This window comes from Solanum pennellii, chromosome 12, assembly GCF_001406875.1.
Source record: "Solanum pennellii chromosome 12, SPENNV200".
NCBI lineage: Eukaryota > Viridiplantae > Streptophyta > Magnoliopsida > Solanales > Solanaceae > Solanum > Solanum pennellii.
The window spans coordinates 10,151,181-10,167,285 of record NC_028648.1 but is presented as its reverse complement, the minus strand read 5'-3'; positions in this window follow the sequence as shown (position 1 = coordinate 10,167,285).

The window sequence follows — 16,105 nt, the reverse complement described above, 5'->3', positions numbered from 1 at the left end:
GAAAACAAACAGTATTAATTATTTAGTGTTCAGATTTAGGCCTCATTTGTTTGCACTTAATGGAGGTCTGAATCTTAATTATTCAGATTCAATCCATTAAGTACGTTTTGTTTTTAGGTCTGAATCTGAATCATTCATATTCAATCCATTAAGTTCATTTGTTTTATTTTTTTAAAAACCTCTTAATGGGTCTGAAGAGGTCTGAACGAATTAGATCTGTAGGAGACTCTTAACAACATTCAGACTCATTTGATAAGTTATCAAATAATAAATCATCGATTCTCTGCTTTGGGCGTGCCTTTTTATCTCATAACTAAAAACTTTTTTTTTCTCTTTTCTCAATCAAACATCATTTTTTCCCTCTTGAACTGGTAAGTTTTCATAAATTCTTTCAAGTATCTTTTTTATATTAATAATATTCTTGTATTGAGGTGTGTCAAGAACGGTTGCAATAATATTTTCGGTGTATTGGTTTTTATCAAGGTTTTTGAATAAAAAATAGTACCCAAATAATGATTATTAAAACTTTTTAATTTTTTTTTTATCAAAAGTGATATATTTTGTTGAAATGAAATTTTTTATAACATTTTATTGATATAATGTTCAATTTCACTTTCACATTCAGATATTGAAAACAAACAACGTTATTATTTAGTGTTCAGATTTAGAGACTACATCTTAATCTTCAGATGTGTATTCAAATCAAAACACCTAAATCTTGATGCAAATCTTAATATTCAGATGTGTATTCCGATTCAGACCCTCTTAATCTTAATGAAAACAAATGACCCTCTTCATCTCTTCCTTGAATTCATCAATCACTTCAAGGTTGTTTCGTGTTACAAGAAGATCATCAACATAAAGTTATGTATATAACCACAATAGCATAATCTCTTTTCTAAACAAATAGAGAGTTGATTCACTTAGATTTTCTTAAATCCTAAGACTTGCAAATAATAACCAATTTGACTATACCAAGACCTTGGAGCTTGTTTGAAACCACAAAGGGCTTCAATAGATACACTTTGTCTTCATGTAACCTTACAGAAAAAACTTGAGGTTTCTCCACATAAATTTGCACATGTAGAAAATCATTTAAAAAAGAGTACTTGACATCTAACCGAAAGATTTTGCAACCTTTTTTAGTAGCAATAGCTAGAAACAACCTTATAGTATCAAGCCTAGCAACTGGAGCAAATGTTTCTGAATAATCAACTCAAAAATTTGTGAGTGACCTTTCACAACAAGTCTTGCCTTGAGCTTGTTAATAGATCCATCTGCATTCAATTTCGTGCAATAAACCCACTTCACACCAATGATCATCCTATGTTGTGGTTTTTCGACAAGCTGCCATGTCTCGCTCTTCTCAATCATTGCAAGCTCCTCCTCCATTGCAGCTTTCCAGTTGTGATATGAAACTGCTTCTTCAAATCCAGAAGGCTCTAAAATGGCCAAATTACATATCTGGTATATGTCAGAGAGTGACCTTGTCCCTCTCACAGGTTGATCATCAATATTCTCATATGAATCTAGCAGATATCTTGTGCTTCTGGGTAAATTCTTCCAAGTTCCATTGCTCATTCTCCATAAAAGATACATCTCTGCTTACCATAATTTTTTCTGTTTGAGACTGAAAAATTGTGTAAGCTTTGGAGATTGTACTATAAACAACAAAGACTCCAAATTCGACTTTCTTATCTAACTTTTCCCTCTTAAACCCATGGAATATGAGAGAAACACAAACAACCAAAGATTATAATGTTTTGGAAGGACGGCTTATACCCGTGCCATGCCTCAAACGGTGTCTTTTCCTTCACGGCTTTTGTAGGAAACCTGTTCAGCAAAAATACAGCACTGTTAGATGCTTCTACACAAGCCCTTCTCATATAATAAGCATCTCAACATCTCCATTATCGATCTGTTCTTCCATTCACTGACACTATTTCGATGTGGAGTATATGGAAAAGTGATTTGATGCTTAATTCCTACATTTTCATGAAATTTTTCAAAATCTATCAGATGTGCACTCAGTACCATTACCTGATCTAAGCATTTGAATCCTGCAACCACTTTGATTTTCTACCAAAGCTTTGAATTTTGAGGACACTTCAGGTTTGAACTTGAGAAAATAAATCCAACACAATTGTGTCATATAATCAATGAATGCTACAAAATATTTACTTCCGTTAAGAGAGCAATCATATGTGGTCAACAAACCAAGAATCAATATGGACTAATTGAAGCTTCACTAATGCTCTCCAGGTTGCGTTGGCAAAAGGCATCCTACTTTGCTTTCCCAGTTGACATGTGATGAAAGCTGCGTGTTCATCCTCCATAAGTGGTAGTCCTCGAACCATATCTTTGTTTAGCATGTACAAGAGTGCCCTATGATAAAAATGTCAGAGTCTCTTGTTTCATATATTAGTTGTTATCTCTTGGCTTGAATAGGCAACCAATTTTTCCTCCATTGAATCAAAGGAAAAGATCTTTCCTCTCATTTTAACTTGATAGATTTGTTGGCCCTTTGGATCAAAGATCAGAAACTTATTGTCTCAAACGTAAGCTTAAACCATTCTCCAAAATTTGCCCTACGCTCAACAAATTTCGATCAAGTTCAAGAACATAAAGTACATATGAGATTAACTTTGTACATGTATAGCTTTCAATAGCTACTGTGCCTTTCCTTTTGGATGGAAGGTAATCTCCATCAGCACCCTCGCCAGGTTTAAGACCTTCATGCCTCAAATTCTTTCATCTTTATAATATTCTGTTTTAAGAAAGTCCTATATTTCCTTAGGTGATTTAAGTGTCATGATTCGGGAAAATATTGTAGGAGATACTGCGGCATACAATGGCGGAATACGAATTTTTAATAAGGGGATTCAAAATCTAAAAAGATAGACACACAAAGTAGCCGAAGGAGTTCGACATCTACTGTATATACCTAAAAATAATTTTAACCATGTATAAATCATATAAAATTTTCTGCTGATGGGGGTTCCGATGAACCCCTTCATTGTATGGTGGCTCCGCCACTGGCGGCATAGAGGCATGCCTTCGCCTTCGACAACCTGGTTTTCATCTCTTTGTCAATTTTAATCAGAGCCGTTGTAGGATTGCCTGGTAAAGGATAAACTTCATAATCCTCCTCTACTGCCTCCCAAGGATCACATGCATCCAATGTAGGCTTCCATCCTAACAGCCCAAACATGGTAGTTTCTCCATCAAAAGATCACGAAGTCTTAAAATACGGTGCTGTCATTGTGAAACCTTACTTAGCAGAAGCCCTAAAGTCAATGAGCATAAATTGTGGTGACTATGCTGGAATGGTATGATGTATTCATAACTATCTTGTCTACAACTATAACAATGTTTGGTTGCTTTTCTAAAAATGTTTATTGGTATGATTGTTTGTATAATGTTTATACTTCACTTTCATTATATATACATCCAAGAATTTATTTATACATATAAGTGGGCATGCATCATGATTAAAAATGTCGGTGTTTCCTTCTTTCTTGTGAGCAATGGTAAAGTAGATATAGTAACTTCATATTGTTGATAATATTAGCACCTTTGTCTACCATTGCTCACAAGAAAGATGGAAAAGCCAACATTTTTAATAATGATGTATGCCCACTTATATGTGTAAATTAATGATTGGATGTATAGACAATGAAAGTGAAGTATACACATTAAACAAAGCATCATATCAATAAACATTTCTTTAGAAAAGCAAGCACCCATTGTTTTAGTTGTAGACAAGATAGTTATGAATACATCATACATAGTTATGAATACATCAAACCATTTCTTTTCCTTTTGGAATTTCATTGCATAATAAGGACACCATTCCAGCATAGCCACCAGAATTTATGCTCATTCACTTTAAGGCTTCTACAAAGTAAGGTTTCACAATGGCAGCACAGGACTTTCTAATTTTTCTATGGAGAAAACTATCAGGTTTGAGCTGTTAGGGTGAAAGCCTGGATGCATGTGATCTCTAGGAGGAAGTAGAAGAGGATTATGAAGTCATTCACTAACCAGACAATACTAAAATGGATCAGAATAAAACTGACAAACAGAAGAAAACCAGGAAGTCAAAGGCGAAGGCATTCCTCTATGCCTCTAGTGGCGGAACCACCTTACAATGAGGGGTTCATCCGAACCCCTTCGGTGGAAAATTATATGATTTGTACATGGTTAAAATAATTTTTTAGGTATATATATTAGATGTCGAACCCCTTTGGCTACTTTGTGTTTCTATTTTTTTAGCTTTTGAATCTCCTTATTGAAAATTCTGGTTTCGCCACAGTATGCTGCAGTATCTCCTACTATTTTTTCCAGAATCATGATAGTTAAAACGTCTAAGGAAATACAGGACTTCCATAAAAAGGAATATTATGAAGATGAAAGAATTTGAGGCATAAAGGTCTTAAACCTTGTGAGATAATTTGAAAAACCAAAAGTTAAGGAATCTGAGACAATTAAAGAGTACTCAGATAAACTTATTAGTAAGGACAATAAGGTAAAGTTACTTGGTGCTGAACTTTACGATACAAGGATTGTGCAGAAAATCCTTGTTACTTTACCCGAAAAGTTTGAAGAAACAATTGCTTCACTGGAAAATACAAAAGATCTGTCAAACATTACTTAGGCGGAACATTTAAACTCCTTGCATGATCCAGAACAAAGAAGAATGATGAAGTACAAGGAGACTGTTGAAGGAGCTCCGTAAGCAAGGCATAAATTCAATGCTGGAGGCAAAGGTAGAAAGCAGAACTTGAGGAAGAGCTATGCTATGTCAACATAATCTACTGCAACTGATAGCAATTCTAGCAACAAAAACAAAGGTGGAAAATATCAACCATGTCAGCATTGTGGGAAGAGGAATCATCCACACTTCAAATGTTGGAAAAAACCTGATATGAGATGCAGAAAATTTCATAAAGTTGGTCATGCTGAGATTATTTGCCAAGAAAAAAGGCCAGAACAATTAAATGGAGCTTGAATTGCAGACGAACAAGAAAAATATCAATTGTTTGTGGCCAATTGTTTTGCAAGTAGAAGTTCAAGTGAAAGATGGTTAATAGTGGTTGTACAAATCATATGACTCATCATGAGGAGTTTTCAGAGATTAGACAGATCTGCAATCTCTAAAGTCAGAATTGATAATGAAGATTACCTTCCTGCCAAAGGTAAAGGTACAGTAGCTACTGAAAGCTAATCAAGTACAAAGTTAATCTCAAATGTACTTTATGTTCCTAAACTTGATCAAAAAAATTTAAGCATAGGGCAACTTTTGGAGAATTGTAATAAGCTTACGTTTGAGGTCATGAAGTGTGTGATCTTTGATCCAAAGGGCCAAAAAATCTGACAAGTTAAAATGAGAGGACAAAGCTTTTCCTTTGATTCAATGGTGGAAAAATTGGTTGCCTATCGAGCCAAGAGATGACAACAAATATATGGAACAAGAGACCAGGACATATCCATCAGAGGACACTCTTCTACATGTTGAAGAAAGATATCGTCGAGGACTACCACTTATGGAGGATGAACACGCAGCTTGCAGCACATGTCAATTGGGAAATTAAAGTAGAATGCCTTCTTCCTTGGCAGACTGGAGAGCATCAGTGATTCTTCAATTAGTCCATACTGATTTTTGTGGACCACATAGGACTCCTCTCTTAACGGAAGTAAATATTTTATAACTTTCATTAATGATATGAAATGATTGTGTCAGATTTATTTTCTCAAGTTCAAATATGAAGTAACTGAAGTGTTCTCGATATTCAAAGCTTTGGTGGAGAATTAATGTATTTGCTGGATTCAAATGGTTAGATAGATAATAGTACCGAGTACACATCTGATTGATTTGAAAAGTTTTGTGAAAATTCAGGAATTGATCATCAACTCACTGTTTCATATACTCCACAACAAAATGGTGTCAGTAAAAGAAAGAATTGATCGATAACGGACATGTCGAGATGCTTATTATATGATAAGGGCTTACCAAAAAAGTTATGGGAAAAACCAGCTAACAAGACTGTTTTTTTTGGCTGAACATGTTGCCAACAAAAGTAGTGAAGGAAAAGACACCTTTTGAGGCATGGCACCGGTATAAGCCGTCCTTACAAAACTCAATAATCTTCGGTTGTTTGTGTATATCTCATACTCCACATGTTATGAGGGAAAACTTAGATAAGAACACTAAATCTAGAGTCTCCATTGATCATAGTACAATCTCTAAAGCTCACAGAATTTTCAGCCTCATATAGGAAAAATAATGGTAAGCATACATGTATTTTTTATGGAGAATGAGAAATGGGACTGGAAAGAAGTTACCAGAAGAATATCACAAGAAATCTACTAGATTAAAATGAGAACATTGATGATCAACTTGTGAGAGGAACAAGGTCGCTCTTTGACATATACCAGAGATGCAATATGGCCATTTAGAGCCTATGGATTTGAAGAAGCAATTTCATATACCAAGTAGAAAGCTGCAATGTAGGAGGAATTTGCAATGATTGAGAAGAGCGAGACATGACACCTTGTGGAAAAATCACAACATAGGAAGATCATTGGTGTGAAATGGGTTTATCGCACAAAATTGAATATTGATGGATTTTTTAACAAGCTCAATGAACGACTTGTTGTGAAATATCACTCATAAATATTTGGAGTTGATCATTCAGAAACATTTGCTCCAGTTGCTAGGCTTGATACTACAAGGCGGTTACTAGTTATTGCTGCTCAAAAAGGTTGGAAAATCTTCCAATTAGATGTGAAGTCAGTTTTTTAAATGGTTTTCTACGGGACAAAAATTATGTGAAGCAACCTCAAGGTTTTTATGTAATGGAACATGAAGACAAAGTGTATCTATTGAAGAAAGCCCTTTATTGTTTAAAACAATCTCCAAGGGCTTGGAACAGTTGAATTGATAATCACTTGTAAGGCTTAGATTTTAAGAAAAGCAAACGCGAATCAACTCTATTTGATAAAAAAGAGATTCTGGCATTGTGGTTATATCACTTTATGTTGATGATATTCTTGTAACAGGAAACAAACTTGAAATGATACATGAATTCAAGGTTGAGATGAAGAAAGTGTTCGAAATGAAAGACTTGGAAGAAATGTCTTACTTTCTTGGAATGTAGATTTATAATTGCAGACCTATGAACACTCCAATGTATCAGAAAGAAAAGTTTATTAAAGTTGATAGTAGTGACAATGTTGACGAGGTAAGTTATGGAAGTATGGTTGAATGTCTCGTGTATCTCAATGCCATGAGACCCGACATTCTGAAAGCAGTAAGTGTCTTGTCTATATTTCTGAATTGTGCAAGTGAAATGCACATGAAAGCAGCAAAAAGAATAATAAGGCATGTCAAGGGAATTTGGACTATGGTGTTAGGTTTGGGAAAAGTCAAAAGTTCAAGTTGCAAGGGTGTCCTGATAGTGATTGGGCTGCGTCAGATGATGACATGAAAAAGCACTACAAGTTATTGTTTTAGCCTTAGTTCAGGATGTTTTTCATGGTGCTCAAAAAGCAAGGTATTGTGGCATAGTCAACTGCAGAAGCTGAATTTACAGCTGTTGTTGCAACTGTTAATCAAGCTCTTTAGATAAGGAAGATTATGTTAGATCTTGATCTTGAGCAACAATAAATCACGTGTTTGTGGATAATCAGGCAGCCATAGCAATTTCTCATCGCTTCTCTATTTTGGGTGTGCCTTTTTATCTCATAACTTGAAATTTTCTTTCTCTTTTTTCTCAATCAAACACCATTTTTCCTCTTGAACTGGTAAGTTTTTGATAAATTTTTTCAAGTATTTTTTTATATTAATAATATTCATGTATTGACGTGTAACAAGAACATTGGTTGCAATAATATTTTTGGTGTAGTGTTATTTATAAAGGTTTTTGAATGAAAAAATAGTATTCCAAATCATGACTGTTGAAACATTTTAATATTATTTTTGTAATCAAAAGTGATATATTTTGTTGAAATAAAATTTTTTATAATATTTTATTAATATAATATTCAATTTCCCTTGCACATTCAAATATTAAAAACAAACAACAGTTCAGATTTAGAGACCACGTCTTAATATTTAGATGTGTACTAAGATCAAAACACTCAAATCTTAATATTCAGATGTGTATTCAGATTAAGACCTTAATCTTAATGGAATCAAATGAGGTCTAAGACTACTTTATGGGTAATGTGAAATGTAAATATAATTTTATATTTAAGAATTCAAAAATTAATGGGATTTAACTTCCATGAGCCTTATGAATTTATTGCTAATATATCCTTTTTTCCCTTGGGAAGTTCAATAGTATATTCATAACTTCCTCCGTACACTTTTATTTGTCATGTTACATTTTTCAAAAGTCAATTTTACTAATTTTTAAAATTAAATTAGATTAGATTAATTCAATATTTTAAACAAAAGATTTAGATATTAAAAAACTATATGAAAAGTACTATAAATTACAATTTTCGTCATATTAATACAATAAAAAAAATACATCCTAAAATGTTAGTCAAAATTGTTAAAATTTGACTCTAAAAATTGAAACCATTTTCTTCATTACAAATTAATTATTCAAAGTCTCTCTTTTTCTACTTTATTCTTATTCTAATCTTCTAGTTTCAGATCACACTATAACATCAGTTATGGCAAAATATATAAGGTAACCGTACAAATAAGTAATTAGTGGTATTTCCATATGTTGTAATAACTTTTCTTTGGTGGCTTCTTTCCTTTTTGGTAAGAATTTAAACTTCCAATATTTTATTTTCATCAATTTTTTCTTAATTTCAAAGTGAAAAGATCGAGCGGCACGATCCAAGATGGACGTGATGAAACTTGTTTTATCCCACCAAGACAAGTCAGCCTAAAATTCCAATTAAGAGATAAATGGGAAACTAAATCAGAAATGAAAATTAATATAATCTCAACAACACACCGTGGATAACATAACTCAATTATAACTCCGACACATGGTAGTCACTTGTAAATGCTTCCAAGTAAGAAATACTAGTCTGAATGTCTTTGTTTCTATACTATAACAAAAACATTCTAAAATAGTAGGAGGTGTCCGCCGAAATGACAACAACTAGCTCATAAACTCTCCAACTGTAGCCTCACACATAGAAGAGAAAAATAAGTAATCAAGATGATTCAGATTCGTAACCTACAAAAATGTAGAATAAAGGGAGTGAGTACCAAATAACATAGTTCTTAGAAAGCAAACAACTAGCTCTAAGTAAAACAATATTGAACACAAGTACTCATCCACTCCAATGGAACCTCCTCAACTAAAACCTTCAAGAAACAATTAGCCCAATCTAACAATGTTCACTCCATACCACTAAGCTCATAAAGGACATAAAATTTTGCACCTGAACATGAATAATCAAAGCCATCATTGTATCTTATAATACAATAGCCACAATAATATATCAACAATCGCAACCGATGAGAATCAAATGAAGTGCAATGTTATATAGAGTGATGCATGTTTGTCCTAATGATAAACATTAGTTATCTCTCAGTATTGAACTCATGATGAACTCTTCATTCCATGCTTCTGTCACGGGCAGATGGGTCGATCCTTATGTTATTTCAATGAATTTGACATGGATGTTGTAACACCTCGTATCCTAGATAGACAAAATTGCAGATTTCAAAAGCTACATGTGCCACCGACGGGCACCACCATGGACCGTAAGGAGAAGCACGGTCTGTGCTAGATGTCCATGGATGGTCACCTGTAGCCCTCCCTAGAGCAGTCAAAAAGTTTCTTTTTGTGTTAACCATGGCCGTACCTACGGGCCGTAATCCATGCAACATACCATGGTACTAGTTCGTGGATCGATACCCAAAATTTCAGTCCAGTCGCCAAACGATGGCCAACCAGCACAGATCAACGGTGACCCCAACAACAGTTAAGTCAAGGGTCATTACGTTTTTCCGTATGCGTTGTTCATCTAAGCTACATTATTTAAACCCTAAGCTACATAGTTTTGGTCAACTTTAGCCTAGAAGCATTAGTCAAACTCACCCAAGTCATATCATTCACAAAATTAATAAAACATAGAACACAAAGAGGTGAAAAAGGCGACCAAACCCTTCCTAAGAACTCAATGAGTTTTCATCAATTCTAGCCCCAAAATCGAAAGATTTTTCCGTAGAATTCATAACCAAATATGTGGAATTTCACTAGTGGGTTTCTTTCGTTCATTAGGTCCCTAAATTAGTAAGATTCTTGATTCCCTTATTATCAACTAGACCTAGGGTTTCTAGAATTCAAAAAATTATCATGAATTAGAACTACTTTAATATTCCTAATAAGTAAATCAGAATCTTTAGCACATCCCAGTATAAACTCCTTCATAATTTCAGAACCCTAGCTATGTAGTTCTTTAAGGTCATGAACTACACATGCTAGGTCAGATCAAACAATTATACATGCTTCACTTAAAAATATTTCATTATCAGTACATTAATATTGTATTTTTAGTTAGCATGTCAGTATTTGATCTATCCAGATTTTTCAGCATTTCAATTATAAATTACTAAATTATATACCCGTATATCCCAAAACTATATGCCCCGTAGGTTTTAAGTCCCTTCTATGGTAAATATTTTTGTGATCATGCTAGTCATGCCTTTATACCTCTGGCAGGGTATATTGGGTCCTCTCGATGTGGCGTATACATCGGACTCCACATTTAGATTATGTAGTTTTACGTTGGTCATTAGTAGCTCCCACAATTCAGTTAGATTCTATTGCATTGAATATGTTATCAGTTCTCTATTTAGTATCAACATGTTATGAACTTGTTCATTGCATTCACTAATTTCATATTCACTATTCTCAGTTTGATATCGTGCTTATATAATATCATTGCTCAGTATATGCTTTGGTTCGGTTATGATTATTATTCAACTTTACTTTATCCTGCATGCTCAGTACCTTTCAAGTAATGACGCATACTTTGCGCTACATCTTTTCGTGATGTAAATTCAGGTCCTCAATTTTCAGATCATGCATAGATCGGTTCCCGATCTTTAGTTCAACTACATCAAATGTGATTCCTCATTTATCAAGGACGTTAGACATGTTTTATTTTGATTTTAGTCTTTAGTTTCCGTTTTTCTAGACTTAGATGGGGCATGTCCCAACTCTTCTAGTTAGTTAAAGGTCTATTTTAAACATGGATAGTTTCAGTCTTAGTTTTGAGTTTCATCATCAGCTTTTATTAAACTCTCCTCAGATTGTTTTTTCAGACAGTATATGTATATTTCCCCATTATTTAAGAATATCTCATGATTAGCTTACGTACAATATTTATTGTTTTAGTTTACTTTAATTTGCTTATGATATGCCACCAAAGTTAGCTTGGGGTCACATGTGATATTAGGTCCCGTGCCTGCGTCGGTATCAAAACATTAGGTTTGAGTGTCCTAGGATGCTTGAAAAGCCGCACTAAGTAGAGTCTTTTTTATAGGTGTGAAGTGCACCACATCTAATGAGAAGGAGGATATGAGGTGCTTAAGGAAAACTTCACTTTCTGCTACTTTTATCATGCGTGAGGAATGATCCAACTTCTCATTTCAAACACTATGTTATGTGGTTCAGATCATACCTCCTCATAGAGCTTACCCACAAAATGCTAATGCACGTAACAGTAATCTAGTCCCTCCAGTCCGACACCATGAGGTTTCAAATGTAGAGCTTCTAAATGCTATCCAAATTTTGGTTCAGAGTATGACTTATCAGAAAAATCAGCAGTTTGAGGGACATAAGATTAGGAAAATAGTTAAGGTCAACACAAAAGCTGGAACAGGGAACTATGAGTGCTCTCAGTAGAAATCGGGTGGTGGAAATCACTTACAATTTTGAAAAGATCGGAATAGTAGGGCACTAAGCTCTTAGTCTCAAGGAAGTGTTTTAGGAAATAAGACCTACCCAACTTGTCAAAATTTTGGTAAGAACCATCCAGGCGAGTGTATTATAGGCAAGGAATGATGTTTTGGGGTGTGGTTAGTCTGGTTATAAGGTGAAGATTTGCCCTTTTGCCAAGAAGGGTCAAGAAGGTAAAAATAATAGGGCTAAGTCTACAGTTTCAGCAACACCAGTAAGTCGCCCAAATCAGTAGGGTGTCATATGGTACAGGTGGCAGTCACTACCAGAATAAGTTCTATGCTATCCACACTCGACAAGACCAGAAAGATTCTCTTAATGTGGTCACTAGTACGTTACGAGTCTTTCTTTTAGATATTTATGTGTTGTTAGGTCCATGGACTACTTTTTCTTTTGTAACTCCGTATATAGAAATAAACTTATGTGTTAGCACAAAAATACTTTAGAACCCTTATCAGTCTTTACTCCATTTAGTGACCCAGTTATAGTTAGAAGGGTATACATAAATTACACTGTAGAAGTCTCTCCGAAAAACACCTCAAGCCTTGTAAAGTTAGAAATGATAGATTTTGATATCAATCTAGGCATTGATTGGCTACCTTCCTGTTATCCCTTAGTCGATTGTACAAATAGAATCGTTCAGTTTTAGTTTCCAAAGGAGCCAATCTAGAATGGAAGGGCAGTAACTCAGTATATGTAGGTTGATTTATATCTTATCGTAAGACCAAAAAGATGATATATATGGGTAGTGTAGTATATGTTGAGGAAGAAAGAAATGAATTAGCAAAAGGTGTTCATCATCTTGCTCGCTTAGGAGTGGTCTTACAAACATGCCAGATGGTGGTGCAATAACCCAGGTAGATCAAAATCTTCATTGGTAGCGGAAGTTAAGGAAAAACAAGATAGTGATCCTAAACTGCTTCAGTTGGAAGGTGTAGTTCATCGGCATAAAGAAGAGGTTTCTCCCGGGGGGGGGGGGATGGTCACTTATGTGTTCCTAAGGTAGATGAGTTGGTGAAGCACCATTGATAAGTATTGATTCAGTTAATGATTCTATGGAGAAAGTGCAACGCAATAGAGATATATTAAGAAAAATTAGAGTCTCCAGAAGTCTTATGCAGACTTAAAGAGAAGATAATTAGAGTTCTAAGTTGATGATTGATTTTTCCTGAAAGTATCACCTATGAAGGGGGTGATGAGGTTTTTCAAGAAAGGGAAGATTAGTCCTAAATATATAGGCCCTTAAAATATTCTAAAAAGGATTGGAAAGGTGGCTTATGAGTATGAGTTTCCAGCAGAACTAGCAGTAGTGCATCCGGTTTTTCACATTTCGTTGTTAAAGATGTGTGTAGGTGATCCATTTTCCATCGTACTTGAGAAAGTTTGGCTGTAAAGATAGTCTCACTCATGAGGATGTTCCAGTTTATACTCTTTATCGTCAGGTTTAAAGATTGAGAAACAAAAAAGTCGCTTCATTTACTTGGGAAGCAGATGAAGCCATGAAGGCCAAATATCCTCACCTTTTTCCTGCCGATTACACTCTAGGTTGAGGCAATATTTCCTCTTTAATTTATCAGTCATTCATGCGTAAATTCAGTCTTAGTATCATGTTCCTTCAGTATGTACTTGCATTTTTAACATATTTGTATGTTATTAGAACTTAGTTAAGTTACAAGTTAGTTTTAGTTATTTTTTGTGGGAACCACCTACAGACTGTGAGGTGACCTACAATCCGTGCTGGTGGTCCGTGGGTGGTCACTTGTAGCCCTCCTAGAAATAATCCAAATTTTTTTCTAAGTGTTGACCCACGACCGTAGGCCTATCACACAGGCCCTGGTCTTGGTCTGTGGATCCATACCCAAATTTCAGTCAAGTCACCAAACGATGGTCGACTAGTACGGACCATTGGTCAATCGAAAGACTGTCGGTCTGGTCTGTTGGTGACCCTAACCATAGTTAAGTCAAGGGTCGTTGGTTTTTTCGCTATGTGTTGGACCCCTAAACTACGTCGTTTGACACGTAAACTATGAAATTTTGGGTAGTATTAGCTTAGAAACATAAGTGGAGCTTACCCAAGTCAGATCATTCACCGAAGTTCATAAAACTTAAAACGCAAGGAGGAGAAAGAGGCGACCAAACCCTTCCCAAGAACACATCGATTTTCCATCAGTTTGAGCCCCAAAATTGATTTTTTGGTGGAATTCATCACCAGGTATATGGGATTTCACTAGTGGGTTCCCTTTGCTTATTAGGTCCGTATAATTCAATCAAATTCTTCATTCCATTATTATTAACTAGACCTAGGGTTTCTAGAATTTCAGCAAATTATAATGAATTAGTTACTTTACTATTCCTAATTAGTATATCATGATCTTCAACATGTTTTAGTATAAACCCTAGTTATGTAGTTCTTTTAGTTCATAAATTTCACATGCTAGGTTAGATCAAACAATTATACATGCTCAATTATAAATGTTTCATTATTAGTACATTAATGTTGCATTTTCTGTTAGCCTGTCAGTATTTGAGCTAACCAGAATTTTCAGCATTTCAGTTATAAATTGCTAAATTACATAATCAGTTGGAAGAAGACTTAATACCGAGTGGACTAGGGTTATTCACCCGTATGAACAAAAACTACGTGCCCTGTAGGTTGTAAGTCCCTTTTATGGGAAATATTTTTTTGATAACGCTAGTCATTACTTTTTACGTCTGATAGGGTATATTGAGTCCTCTCGATGTGGAGTATACATCAGACTCCACATTTAGGTCACGTAGTTTTATGCTGGTCATTAATAGCTCCCACAGTTCAATTAGATTCTATTGCATTGTCCATGTTATCAGTTTAGTATTTATTCTTAGTATGTTATGAACTTGGTCATTGCATTTAGTTATTTCACATTTTAGTATACTATCATGCTTATATCATATCATTGCTCAGTATATACTTTACTTCAGTTATGATTATTATTTAGATTTACTCTATATTGCATTCTTAGTACCTTTCAAGTACTAGCACATACTCTGCGCTACATCTTCTCGTGATGTAGGTTCAGGTTCTCAGCTTCTAGATCATGCATAGATCGGTTCCTGATCTCCAGTTCAACAACATCAGTGGCGAGTCCTCATTTCTCGAAGACGCCAAACATGTTTTCTTTTGATTTTAGTCGTAGTTTCAGTGTTCCTAGACTTAGGTGGGGCATGTCCGAACACTTCTAGTCAGTTAGAGGTTTATTTTATACATAAATAGTTTCAGTCTTAGTGTTGATTTTCATCTTTAGTTTTTATTAAAATTTTCTCAGATTGGTTATTGAGATAGTATATAAGTATTTTCCCATCATTTTAGATTATCTCATGATTAGCTTCTGCGTAGTATTTATCGCTTCAATTTACTTTAATTTGCTTATAATATGATTGTAGGGTTTGCTTGGGGTCACTCATCATCCTAGGTTCCGTGTCCACGTCTGCGTTCAGGGGATAGCATCGGGGCGTGACATATGTGTGGCCCGTTCTCTATTTCCACTCAATGAATTTGCCATGGACGTGTGAATTTCTTATTTCCTTTCATACTCATATAATTTCATCATAGCAGTGGTACAAAACCAATGCAAACATATATGTGCAATGATCAAGTACGAAGATGATAATTCTAACACCAACCTAGCATTTCACAATTTCAACCTAGCAATTCACAATTTCAAGTAACACATTATTTAATAACAATGCTTCAAAAATTATAGGTCAATCACAATGAAGTAACTGTTCATTAACCAAAGTTCCCAAAAATTTGTACTCCAGAATCATGAGTCTCAAACTACATAGAATCAATAATCATAATAATGTGAGATGCACTGTCATATAGAGTGATGCATGTCTGTCCTATGATAATATCCATTGAATATCATACAATAGCCCATAGGGAGTCACTAGGTCCATGTACCCTTTGAAAGAAACCTCGACATCAATGTCATTCATTATTCGAAACCTCAATATCAATATCACCCACCAGAAGAGACCTCTGCATAATCATAATATAACATTGTCACCTGTTTTACAACCAATGCAAATATGCATGTTCACACAATAATCTAAAGATGAAAAATCCACAACAATTTACAATCACAGCACAACCATTATCGCATTTCATCAATAACCGAATTAAT